The following is a 13287-nucleotide window of genomic DNA, read 5'->3' on the forward strand; positions in this document are numbered from 1 at the left end:
TACAGAAACAAACACAAGGGGGGCTGTGAAAGTGAGGAGACAAAGAAATATGGCCCAAATGAAAGAACTGGACAAAACTCAAGAAAAGGGACTAAACAAAATGGACATAAGCAATCTATCAGATGCAGAGTTCAAAACACTAGCTTATCAGGATGCTCAAGGAACTCACTAGGTGCTTCAACAGCATAAAAAAGACCTAGGCAGAAATAAAGGTTGTATTAAGTGAAGAAGAATGTATAGGAAATCAACAGTGGAGTGATGAAGCCAAGAATCAAATCTATGACTCGGAACATAAGGAAGAAAAAAACCTTTATCAGAACAGCAAGAAGAAAAAAGAATCCAAAAAAAACCAAGGATAGGCTAAGGAGCCTCGGGGACAACTTCAAAAGTAGCAACATTCAAATCATAGCAATGCTGAAACAAAATAGTAAAATGTTCAATAAAGTTATTGGTGATAACCAAGAATGTATTTTATTTTACTTAAAACCAAACTTTTTGGTCCAACCACATCCCCCCAAATAAACACACCTATGTCTGGAAAAACTTATATTTAAGGTATAGCAAAAAAGGTTTTGATAAATTTTAAAAGATTAGAGCAAAATCAATAATTCAGCTGTCAAAGGCACACAGGCACCTCTAAGGTTGTGCCAGAGGAAATAATCAGATTCTCCTGCAACATTATTATTTGCTAAATTACCACAGACTAGGGAAATCACAGTGTTGATCCAAACAACGATATTGTAGATTTTACTTATAAAAATACAATACAGTTCTGCTCTGGCTGGCTGTATTGTTCATCAGTGGATTGAGCGTGGGCCTGTGAACCAAAGGGTCCTGGTTCAATTCCCAATCTAGGGCACATGCCTGGGTTGCAGGCCAGGTTCCCCAGTAGGGGACGTGCAAGAGGCAACCACGCATTGGTATTTCTTTCCCTTTCTCCCACCCTTCCCCATTCTCTAAAAACCAACCAACCAACCAACCAACCAAACAAACAAAAACACAGTTCCTTCTTTTTTACAGTTTTATAGTATTCCACTGTATAAATGTACCATGGCTTTTTAATCCACTTAACTACTGTTGGGCACTTGGGCTGTTTCCAGATCTGGGCTATTGTAAAAAATGCTGTTACGAACATATGGGTGCATACATTCTTTCTCATTGTGTTTCAGGATTCTTAGAACATACTCCCAGAAGTGGAATTACTTGGTCAAATGGCAGTTCCACTTTTAATTTTTTTAGAAACGCCATACTGTTTTCCACAGTGGCTGTACCAGTCTGCATTCCCATCAGCAGTACACTAGGTATCCCCTTTTTTCCACATCCTCACCAACACTTGTTTGTTGATGCATTGACAGCCATTCTGACAGGTGTGAGGTAATATCTCATTGCAGTTTTACCTTGCATTTGTCTGACGACTAGTGACACTGAGCATTTTTCATGTCTATTGGCCATTTGTATGTCTCTTGCCCTTTACAACAGCGTTGATTATTAATAACCTGGAGATTATTATGCTAAGTGAAATAAGCCAGCCAGATAAAGACAAATACCATATGATGTCATATATATGTGGAATCTAATGCACAAAATAAACTGATGAACAAAGTAAGACATGAACAAAGTAAGACCAGAGGCATGGAGACATGGAACAGAGCGAAAGAGGGGAGGGTGACAGCAGGGACTGGAAGAGATTTGCCAAAGAACAGATATGCAGAGCCAAAGACAGAGCCTACAGTGTGGTGAAGGCTGGGGTGGGGGGCGGGAGGAGGAGGGCAAAGGGGAAGAAAATGGGGGACAACTGTAACAGTCTCAACAATAAAAAAACACAATAGAGGAACTCCCACTTTTTTGGTACAAACTACTGGGGCGCAGCTCAAACAAGTATTTCAATTTACTGCAGGTTTAACTCATTCATCAGTTTCAGTGGCTCAGGAAAGTAAGAAACAGTATCAGCCCAAACATTTGCTTTTATGATAATTGCAGAAGCACCATCCAGTGGCAAGAGGAGCAACTGCAACTTCTGGGCACTACAACCGTCAGTTTTCCAAGGCTTGACTTCTGATGCTATGTCAAAACAAAGTAATTGATGCAAGCAGAAACAGCCTGAATAACAAACTCCATACAAGCAAAATTTAACAACTTACATAGCTAAATGATCACATCTGTGGTCTTTAACAAGTGAAAAATCAGTGTTTTTACCACACCAGGAAAAGAAGAAGAATCACAACCTATGATCTTTTGAATGTAGCTTAGTCTGAAATTTAAGAGACCAGGTTGTAGTCCTAGCTAGCTCTAGCATTACTAGAACAAATTCTGAAAAGTCCATTTTCCAATGTGGGCATTAGTTTATCTGGCTGCAGATGTAAAAATGTAGAATGCAAAAAAGTTCCCTCTAAAAACCCTTTCATATTATATAGTATAGCTTAGTAAACACTCAGAATTTACAATGTGCCTGGCACTATTTTAAGCATACTGTATAGACTGACTCATTAAATCCTCAAAATAATCTTAGTCCATACTATTTGGGTTGGTCAGAAAGTTCATTTAGATTTTTTTCTGTAGGATGGCTCTAGAAGCACTTAGCTGTCTTCAACTTTATTCAAAACAATTTTGTTAGACTATATTGTGACAGCTGTCATATTAGTGTGCATTAAAAAAAAACCTTATCAGCCCTGGCAGGTATGGCTCAGTGGACTGAGTGCCAACCTGCAAATTGAAGGGTTGCTGGTTTAATTGCCAGTTGGGGCATGTGCCTGGGTTGTGGGCCAGGTCCCCAGTTGGAGTGTGCAAATAAACAACTGATTAATGTTTCTCTCATACACTGATGTTTCTCTCCCTTTCTTTCTCTCCTTCTTTCCCTCCAAGAATAAATAAAATTTTAAAAAACTTAAAAAACATCAAAAATTGGTGAATTTTTGTGTAGCCATTTTAATAATGAAGATGGAAGAAAATACACCTTTTGCCATAGTATGCTTTATTATTTCAAGAAAAATAAAAATGCAAGTGAAATGCGAAAGAAGAAAAGATTTGTGCAGTGTATGGAAAAGATGCTGTGACTGATCCAATGTGTCAAAAAGTGGTTTGTGAAGTTTCATGCTGGAGATTTCTTGATGGACAATGTTCCACAGTTGGGTACAATAGGTGAAGTTGACAGTGATCAAATTGAGACATTAATTCAGAACAATCAACGTTATACCACACAGGAGAGAGCCAACATACTCAAAATGTCCAAATCAATCAAGTTATTGGTGAAAATGAAAAAATGTGGTCTTTATATTATGGGAAAAAATGTAGACTTCTTACCCAACCCAATACTTTATCTATTCTACAAACAAAGAATAAAAAATCAGTAGTAGCAAAAATATATATTAAAAAACAAATAACATTTACTGGATAACTACTAAGTGTTTCAAGCATTTCACACATGCCATTTCATTTAACAGTTACAAAAATCCTCTGAGAAAGCACCAATACATCTATTTTATAGGAGAGAAAATTTAAGGCAATTTACCTAAGATCATAGACTTAACAGGTGGCAGACGCAGGACTCAACTCCACATCTGTTTAATGTCAGACCACGCATGCTCTTAATNATCTATTCTACAAACAAAGAATAAAAAATCAGTAGTAGCAAAAATATATATTAAAAAACAAATAACATTTACTGGATAACTACTAAGTGTTTCAAGCATTTCACACATGCCATTTCATTTAACAGTTACAAAAATCCTCTGAGAAAGCACCAATACATCTATTTTATAGGAGAGAAAATTTAAGGCAATTTACCTAAGATCACAGACTTAACAGGTGGCAGAAGCAGGACTCAACTCCACATCTGTTTAATGTCAGACCACACATGCTCTTAATCTACATTAAATTACATAATTCCATTTTGAAAGGACTTTTTAAATTTTAACGTTATTTTTTAATTTTTAGAGAAGGGAAGGGAGAGAGAGAAACATCAACTGGATGCCTTCCAAAGGCACTGGATTAGGGACTGAACCTGCAACCCAGACGTGTGCCCTGACTGGGAATCCAACCAGTGACCTTTCCGTTTTCAGAATGACACCCAACCAACTGAGCCGTGCCAGCCAAGGCCATACGCCATTTTCATTTACTTATTTTCTATTGAGGGAAAAATTACATGAAGTTTACCATTCGAAAGTGTACAATTCAGTACATTCATAATGTGTGCAGCTACCACCTCTATCTAGGTCCAAACATTTTCATCACCTCAAAAGGAAATTCCATACCCATTTAGCAGTTGCTTTCCATTATCCTCTCCTGCAGCTCCCTGAAAACCACTCGTCTGCATTCTGTCTCTACAGATTTTCCCATTCTGGATTATTTCATGTAAATGAAAGCATACAACATTTGACCTTTTTTGTGTCTGGCTTGTTTCACTTAGCACGATGTTTTCAAGGTCCATCCACAGTGTAGCATGCATCAGTACTTAAATTCTTTTTATGACTGAACAATATTCTACTTCATACACCATAATTTGGTTATCCATCCATCTATTGATGGGTATTTGGGCTGTTTTTACCTTTTGGCCTCTGTGTTGCTATGGACATACATGTACTTTTATTTATGTGAGTACCTGTTTGCAAGTCTTTGGGGTATATATTCTGGGTCATGTGGTAACTCTAGGAGTAATTTAATTTATTAACTTTAGAGAGAGGAAGAGAGAGAAGAAAACATTTGTTGTGCCACTTATTTAAGCATTCATTGGTTGATTCTTGTACGTGCCCAGACCAGGGATCAAACCCACGAACTTGTCATATAAGATGGCGCTCTAACCAGCTGAGCTATCCAGGCAGAGCTGAGATTGACTTTCTTTGAGGGACTGCCATTTTCTACAGCAGCTGCCCCGTTTTACACTCCCATTAGCAATGTATGAAAGTTAAATGTTTCTACATCCTCACCAATACTTACTGTTTTGTTTTTCTTAAATTTTAAGTCATACTAGTGGGTGGGCATAAAGTAGTACCTCACTGCAGTTTTGATTTGCATTTCACTAACGATCAATGTCAATGAGCATCAATTCATGTACCTGTTCGACATTTGCATATATTCTTTGGCGTAATCCCTGTTCAAAGTCCTTTGTCCATTTTAAAATCAAGTTGTCTTTTTGTTGTTGACTGGGAAAAGTTCTTTATTATTATGGATACTAGACCCTTATCAGATATACTATTTGCAGATATATTCTTCATTCTGTAGACTGTACTTTCAGTTTAATATCCTTCAATGCAGTGTTTTTCATTTTGAAGAAGCCCAGTTAAAATTATCTATTTTTCTTTTGTTGCATAATTCCATTGATTTTAATTTTTGAAATCTGTGAGATTGGAGCAGCTCTGAAAATTGCAAAATTGACAGAACCAAAGCTAAGTTCAACTTTCCCCAATTACACTGTAACATGTAATAAATAACAAGCATTTCTAGTGTGTGTGTGTAAATACAGGAAGGGCCCAGCAAAAGTAAGGCTTCCTTGAGTGTGGTTGGTAGGGCAATAATATGGATTTAGTAATTTATAGTTTTAAATTGAACATTTCACCTAAAATGTCATATAGTGTGCTTGGGTATGATATGGTTATGTCACAGAATTACATGCTTATGATTTTGTGATAAAAGGCTTTGTAATAAAAGAAGGGGAGTTATCTGTGTCAGACCTATACACAGTCTTGAGCTACTTAACATTCTAGTAATGTGTGTCCCAGCAGAATAAACCACATTCAATACACACTTGGCACTGAATGCAGTAAACAAAGTCCTTCAGGTTGAGGAAATTTTCATTCCAGAAAGGTAAGACAAAATAAAATAAAAATGTTAATATTAGCTGTGATAATGCTATAAAGAAGAATGAAAAGGGGAGCTACTTTACATGAGGAAACCAAGGAACACCTCACTTGGAAGGCCTCCGAGTGAAGACCTCAGGAGGTCTGGAACAGAATGAGCCGTGTGATTATCCGGTGAGGGTGTTCCAGGTAGAGAAAACGTAAACTGCAAAGGCTCTGAGGTGGAAATATGTTTGGCGTGTTCAATAAACATAGGTACGAGTTTGAATACAGTGATGTGTGCCATTCTAATTCATGAACATGAAGAGTTCTCTGTTTATTTGGGCCTTCAAATTCAATTCTCTCAGTAGTACTCTGTCATTTTCAGTGCCTAGGTCTTGCACATATTTTGTTAAACTCATCCCTACTTCATTTTCATTTTTGGGATGCTACTGCATACTTTTGTATAGAACATTGTATATTACTGCGTATTAACCTTATATCCTGCAACCCTGCTATGCTAACTTATTAATTCTGGAGGAGAGGCTAAGGGGTTGTTTACAGTTGTCTATGTATACAGTCAGGTGGTCTGTAAAAAAGCACTTTCATTATATCTTCCTTTCAAACCTCTATGACTTACTTCTTTCTTGTTTTATTGTACTGGATACAACTTTGTTTTTATTATTATTTTTATTTATTGTTTTTTAGAGAGAGAGGAAGAGAGACACATACAGAGGAAAAAACCATCAATTTATTGCTCCACCCATCCATGCAGTCATTGGTTGACTTCTGGTATCAGGTATATAAATATGGTAAATGGACATATTTATCATTTCAAAAGAATCTTCATTCCTGAAAAGACATAGCCCTTACTCTGAAATCTATTTTGTCTAATATTAATACAGTCACTCGAGCATTTCGATGATTAGCAGCTTATTATATATACCAATTAAGTGGTCTTGCTAGGGTTTACAATATACATCTTTTTAAATTTTATTTTTATTTTCACTTTTTTAGATTTTATTTATTTTTAAAGAGAGGGAGAGAGGGAGGCACTAATGTATGGTTACCTCTTCAATGTCCCATACTAGGGACCTGGCCTGTAACCCAGGCACATACCTTGACCAGGCTTTGAACCAGCAACACTTTGGTTCACAGGCCAGCACTCAATCCACTGAGCCACACCAGCCAGGGCTATAATATGCATCTTCAATAGCACCATCTACCTTCAAACAATTTCATACTGCTTTGTGTATTAATATTAGATCCTTAGAGTAGTATACTTCCATTTTCTCCCTTCCATTATTTGGCTTTTAGAAATCTTGTACTTCTGCATGTACCTATGTTTCTACATGTTACACATATAGAAGTACATTGAATACATGTTATACAATATTTACTTCTAAATATTATATATCCCATAGAACATTAAAACTTTTTGCTTTAAATAATAAATTGTCCTTGAAATATATTAAAATTTGATAAAATTTTATTTCCCCACATTTTTACTATTTCTTATCCTCTTCATTCCTCTGTGTAGATCTGAGTTTCCATCTGGAATGATTTTCTTCAGCCTAAAACACTTTCTTTAATATTTTTAATACTGTGCAAGACTGAAAGCAAGAAATTTTCTCTGCTTTTGTTTGTCTGGAAAATGTCTTTATTTTGCCTTCATTTTTGAAAGATATTTTCATTAGGATTGAATTCTGACTTGATAGTTTTTTCCTTTCAGAACTTTAAATACATTATGCTATTGTATTCTGGCTCGCACTGTTTCATTTTTCCCCCCTTTATACTTTTGGGAGAAATATAAATTTAAGAAACTTAAAAGGTTGTACAGAAAACTTGCAAATATAGCACAAAGTACATGCATACTTTTTATTTACTTTCTCCTAGTGCTCACACTTACACAATCATTTATCAGAAACAAGAAGGCAACACTGATTCAACACCACACCTTTTCTGAGCACTCTTTGTTTTCTGGCACCAACAATGTTCCAGGAACATGCTGCATTTCTCCTACTCCAGCTCTGGGAATCAACCAGTTCTCAGAAAAGCCCTGGTTCCTTTTTATGAAGATTTGTAGAGTCCGAGGTCTAGGTACTAGGTATGCTCATCGCTACCTTGAGTCCTTCCCAGAAAAGAAAGTGAGGAAACTTATGAGGGGGGATCCCCCCCAAAACATGGTTATCTTCTGAAGGGCAGGCCCCTTGCAGTACAGGCTTCCTCTGCTAGGTGAATGTTCTAGGAACCCATTTCTATCTGTGTACCAACTGGAATTGTTGTGAGAGGCTGTCTTCCACTTCAGTTAATTTTTTTTAAGACTCTCTCAATGCATTTGCTCATTTCATGATGGGTGGTTTATTAGCACACCTGCCCACACTGTGCTGAATGTTTGGCAGTTTTTGACCAAAAACAGTATACTCCCCCCGCCCCCTGCCCCGGGCTCTACCCTCCCTATTCACTCAATCTTGCCCCAGCGACTTTTTTGTTTCCCCAGATGAAAAAAGTCCTCAAAAGGAAACATTTTGCCGATGTGGAAGAGGTGAAAAGAAAAACAACAGAAGCACTAGAAGGCATTAAAACTGGTGACTTCAAAAGCGGTTTTGAGCAGTAGAAAAAACACCTCAATAAGTGTATTGCATCAAATGGAGAGTATTTTGAAGATGCGTGAAGTTTAAACATGTAAGAATACATTCACAACTTTTTAATAAATACATTGTTTTGGGGGACCCCTCCTCGCATTTATGTATACTAACCCATGCATATACACAATCTACAATTCCATAACTATTTGTATGTATATCTAAAACCACAAGTCCATACTGACACCTCTGATTCCAATCTGACATCACACAGCTAGTTCATCTACACTTCTTTGTTTCATCACCTATAACTCTCTCCTTTAATAATTACAAACCTGGCCTTACTATCTAAAACACATTCAATCCTACTATACAGTAAGTCTTCTTGAAACCGAGACTTGACACACAAATACCCACACCTACTCACACGGGGACAATTTAGACATGTCAATGCACTTGGGAAACCAAAGGACTGGGAGGACACTCATACAGACGTTGGGAGGCTGTGCAAAGTCCACACAGTACAGTGGCCCTGACCAGGCATTTTTGTTTCTCATCAAGGTTGTAATGAAATGACATTACACAAAACCAAGTAATCTGAGGACCTGCTACATATATAAAGTAGTTTCAGACTTGCCAACCCATGGCCATATGAGAAACTAGACTTGCTATAACTACAATACTTATATACAATTCTTTTTACCTTTAAATCTTACAGTACCTAATCAAAACATTCTTTTCTAAGTTTACTTTGATTATTCATTTCTTCCTCCTCAGTGTGCTTGTTATTCATTTATAAGTTAGGTTCATTTATTGTCTTACACTGTTTTTCATGGAAAGTCAAATGTTCTTACTTTTGTCCCTCTACAGTACGCGTGTGTACATGTATATATATAATGTTAAAAATATAAATATAAGCCCTGGCTGGTGTAGCTCAATGGATTGAGCGCGGGCCTGCAAACCACACGATCGAGGTTCGATTCCCAGTCAGGGCACATGCCTGGTTGCAAGGCCAGTTCCCAGCAGGAGACTCACCAGAGGCAACCATACATTGATATTTCTCTCCTTCTCTCCTTCCCTTTCCCTCTAAAAGATGAATAAATAAAATCTTAAAAAAAAAAAAATATATATATATATATATATATATATATATAAATATAAAATGTGGTCTTTCCCCCTCTGGCTTCTCTTAGGATTTCTTTTTATAACTGGTTGGATTAAGATATGCCTCAGTGTATCCTACCTGGTTCATTAGGTCTACGGCACTATTATTTTCATTGTACTAGGAAATTTTTCTGCCATTGTTTCTTTAACTATTTCTTCTGCATCCACACCTCCCCAACCCTCAGCCCCCAGTCCTGGACTCCAAATGCACATACATTAGACTACTTGACAATGTCCCACATATCGATGAGGTCCCCCCGCCCCGGCCTAGAATTCTCCCCACGGTGCTTCGTTTGGATGGTTTCTATTACTCTTTCGCTGGTCTTTTCTTCTGCCGTGTCTAATCTGCCATTAACCTGATCGGCTGAGTTTTCCATTTCAGATATTGTATTTTTCAATTCTAGAAGTTCTAATAGGTCTTTTTCATACCTTGTATTTCTCTCATGTTCATGCTTTCCTTTAAATGCAACATCTGCCTTCTAAATTTATCAACTGTCATTTCTGAGTCTGTTTCCATCAACTGATTTTTCTCCTGATTAAGGGTTACATTTTTCTATTTTTCCTTTATGTCTAGTTATTTTGGATTAGATAAACACTTTGTGTATTTTGTCAATGTATGAATTTATTTATTTTTTGTGTGTTTAAGTTTTTTTCTTTTATTGACTCCAGAGAAAGGGGGAGAAAAAAAGAGAGGAAAAGAAACACTGATGTGAGAGAGAAACATCAATCAGTTGCCTTTTGAAGGTGCCCCCAGCATGGGGACTGAACCTACAACACAGACACATGCCCGTACCAGGAAATGAACCCACGACCTTTTGGTTTGTGGGATGGCACCCAACCAAGCCACAATGGCCAGGGCGTTTTTGTTTTTAATGTATGAATTTTTAAAATGTTGAGTTTTGTTCAGGTGGGCAGCTAAATTAGTTGTGAATGAGCTTAATCCCTTAGAGGCCTCTGGTTTTTTTTTCCCCCGCCACAGTTTGGGGGTGGGAGCTGGAGTAGCCTTTCTCTAAAGTTACTTTAGTCCTGCTCATACAGGAATGCCATCTTGGGGGTCTCTCCCACATGGTCCTGACATTCACCAAAATCTCTCCACGCTAGCTGGTCAGAACTAGAATGTCTCCCAACTCATGTAAATCCCAATACTTTTACCTCTTCTCTGGTAGTTGTTCTGTTCCTTACCTACCCATGGAGTCCCACACAGCTTAATATCCAGCCAAAGACTCAAAGAAACTCCTCTGCAGATTTCAAAATCTGTCTGTATAACTCCACCTTCTGTGACAATTAACCCTGCAAATTCCCAGACTCTGATTTCTATCTCCAACAGGACTGCCTTGCTTTGTTTATTTGTTTAGATCATGCACTGGAATCTAGTTTCAGATAGAAAGTCAGGGAGATAGCAGGGTTCAATTTGTTTCCCTTATCTCTGGTACTGCCTGCCTGTTACCAAATACCTAAAACACAGCTGTTTCATACATTTTGTTCAGTGACCTAGCTGTTTACAGCCAGAGGTAATGTAGGATCAGGTACTCTAACATCTAGAAGTGGAAGATCTGGACAGCTTTAATGTCGTCTGAAGATTAAGCAATCCTTAATCTCTTTACGAATATGTTCAAAATAATTTGAGAACCCGGTGAAAATCATGGATCCTTTGTCCATGCCCTTACATCAATGTGTATACATACAAAATTTGGAGAATTTCAGGGAGCTCAGTTTCTGCCTTCTATTGTTCTGTGCTGTTAGGATTTCTAGTATTGGTGTATTGTACTATCATTCTTTCAAGGTTTTAGGTCCAATTTTTATTTACTGAAAACTTGCTAAGGCTAGAATTAAAGTGTTTGAGCCAAGAAATTTTTTTTTTTACTTTTTAAAAATAAATATCTCAATTTCAGGTCCCCAATCCTTGGCCATCCGAACCAGGAGGGTATCAGGTTGACACCTACAAGGATGGCAGGTGAAAAAACTGAGCAGCTGGACACTAAGAAGAAGAAACACAAAACCAAGAAGGCTGATGCTGGAGGCAAGGTTAAGAAGGGTAACCTCCCCTCCGGTTCCCTTTCCCATCGGATCTAAACACCAGTCTTGGTGGTCGTAAAAGGAGGGAAAGTAACACTGAAGCTGGCCTCACAGCTCTGTAGTGTGTGGGCCAGTTTCGAACAAGATTAAATTTTCTTTGAACTTGTTATTTCCTCCCCTGTAAAATAAGATAAAGGGAAGAGCAATGTGTGTGACTTTCTGAGCAGTTGGTATAATGATGGCTGACTAATAGTTCTGTATTTGGAAGGAACGGATGTGTCATTGGCTTTGTTGCTTCTTGATTGAGCATGTCCTCCTTTTTTTTAGGGGGGGAGAAGAAGGGTAACCTCAAGGCCAAGATGCCTAAGAAGGAGAAGCCCCACTGCAGCCAAAACCCTGTCCTTGTCAGAGAAAATGGCAGGTATTCCGAGTCAGCTATGTATTCCCAAAAGGCCATGTACAAGAGGAAGTAAATCCTTTCACTCCTGGCAGCTAAATCCAGGACCGAAAAGAAAAATAAGTTATGGCTACTGTCACAAAACCAGTTGGTGGCAACAAGGAATGGTGGTGGTACCCAAGTGGTTAAACTTTGCAAAATGACTAGATACTATCCTACTGAAGATGTGCCTTGAACGCTGTTGAACCATGGCAAGAAACCCTCCAGTAAGCATGTAAGAAAACTGAAGGCCAGCATCACTCTCGGGACACTCTGATCATCCTCACTGGGCGCCACAGAGGCAAGAGGGTGGTTTTCCTGAAGCAGCTGAGCAGTGGCTTGCTACTTGTGACTGGACTTCCGGCCTCTAATTGAGTTCCTCTATGTAGAACACACCAGTAATCTGTCATCGCCACCTCTACCAAAACTCATATAAGTGGTGTGAAAATCCCCAAGCATCTCGCTGATGCTTGCTTCAAGAAGAAGCTGCGCAAGCCCAGACACCAGGAAGGGGAGAGCTTTGACACCGAGAAAGAGGAATATGAGATTACAGAGCAACGCAAGGTTGATCAGAAAGCCATGGACTCACAAATTCTGCCAAAAACCAAAGCTGTTCCTCAGCTCCAGGGCTACCTCCGTTCTGTGTTCGCTCTCACAAACGGGCTTTATCCTCACAAAATGAAGTTCTAAATTTCTTTTTAAAAACCCAATTAACTGATCTGTTAAAAAATAAAATAAAGTGTCTCCTTTGATCAAAGAGTAAATACAAAGTTTGGGGGGGGGTGAATCCAGCTACTATTCTTTCTACATGCATGGTAGATATTTCTCAGATATCTTCATAGCCACACACTGGCTGTTTGATACTACAGACAGAAAAACAAAGCCAAAGTAATAGGAACTTTGTATCCAATTCTTAATTTGCTTTCTTTCATTATGTAATTATTTAAAAAATATTTTTATTTTACTGTTCCAGACCTAGCCACCAGCAACAGCAATAGCAATAATGAATTATAAATATATACGGCAGTCCCCCTTTATCTGTGGGGGATAAGTTCCAAGACTCCCAGTGGATGCCTGACCTATGGATAATACCAAACTCTATATGTTTCTCCCTATTCATATATACTTATGATAAAGTTTGACTTATAAATTAGGCACAGTAAGAAATTAGTAACAAGATAACTAATAATGAAATCAGATTACTATATACTGTAATAGAATGTACGTGAATGCGTTCACTTGTTTTAGCAGATCCCTTGCTGAAGTCTTCGTACAGGCTCAATGCTTTCTGGTGCAACATGTTGCCATCAACTGG

The 13287-nt window shown here is 38.0% G+C and overlaps 1 protein-coding gene, 1 non-coding gene and 1 pseudogene across 2 annotated transcripts in view; 2 read left to right on the forward strand and 1 right to left on the reverse strand.

Moving 5' to 3' along the window:
- RAB10 (RAB10, member RAS oncogene family) overlaps window positions 1-13287 on the reverse strand; it is a 65521-nt gene that overhangs the window by 17898 nt on the left and 34336 nt on the right. The window lies entirely within an intron of this gene.
- LOC119001369 (60S ribosomal protein L6-like) lies at window positions 11453-12675 on the forward strand (annotated as a pseudogene).
- LOC119001508 (small nucleolar RNA SNORA61) lies at window positions 11563-11682 on the forward strand. Its single transcript, XR_005069595.1, has one exon. It is a non-coding gene; the product is annotated as a small nucleolar RNA SNORA61 (small nucleolar RNA).

The sequence above is a fragment of the Sturnira hondurensis genome, unplaced genomic scaffold (genome assembly GCF_014824575.4).
Source record: "Sturnira hondurensis isolate 20B ecotype Veracruz unplaced genomic scaffold, ASM1482457v3 Scaffold0016663, whole genome shotgun sequence".
Lineage (NCBI taxonomy): Eukaryota > Metazoa > Chordata > Mammalia > Chiroptera > Phyllostomidae > Sturnira > Sturnira hondurensis.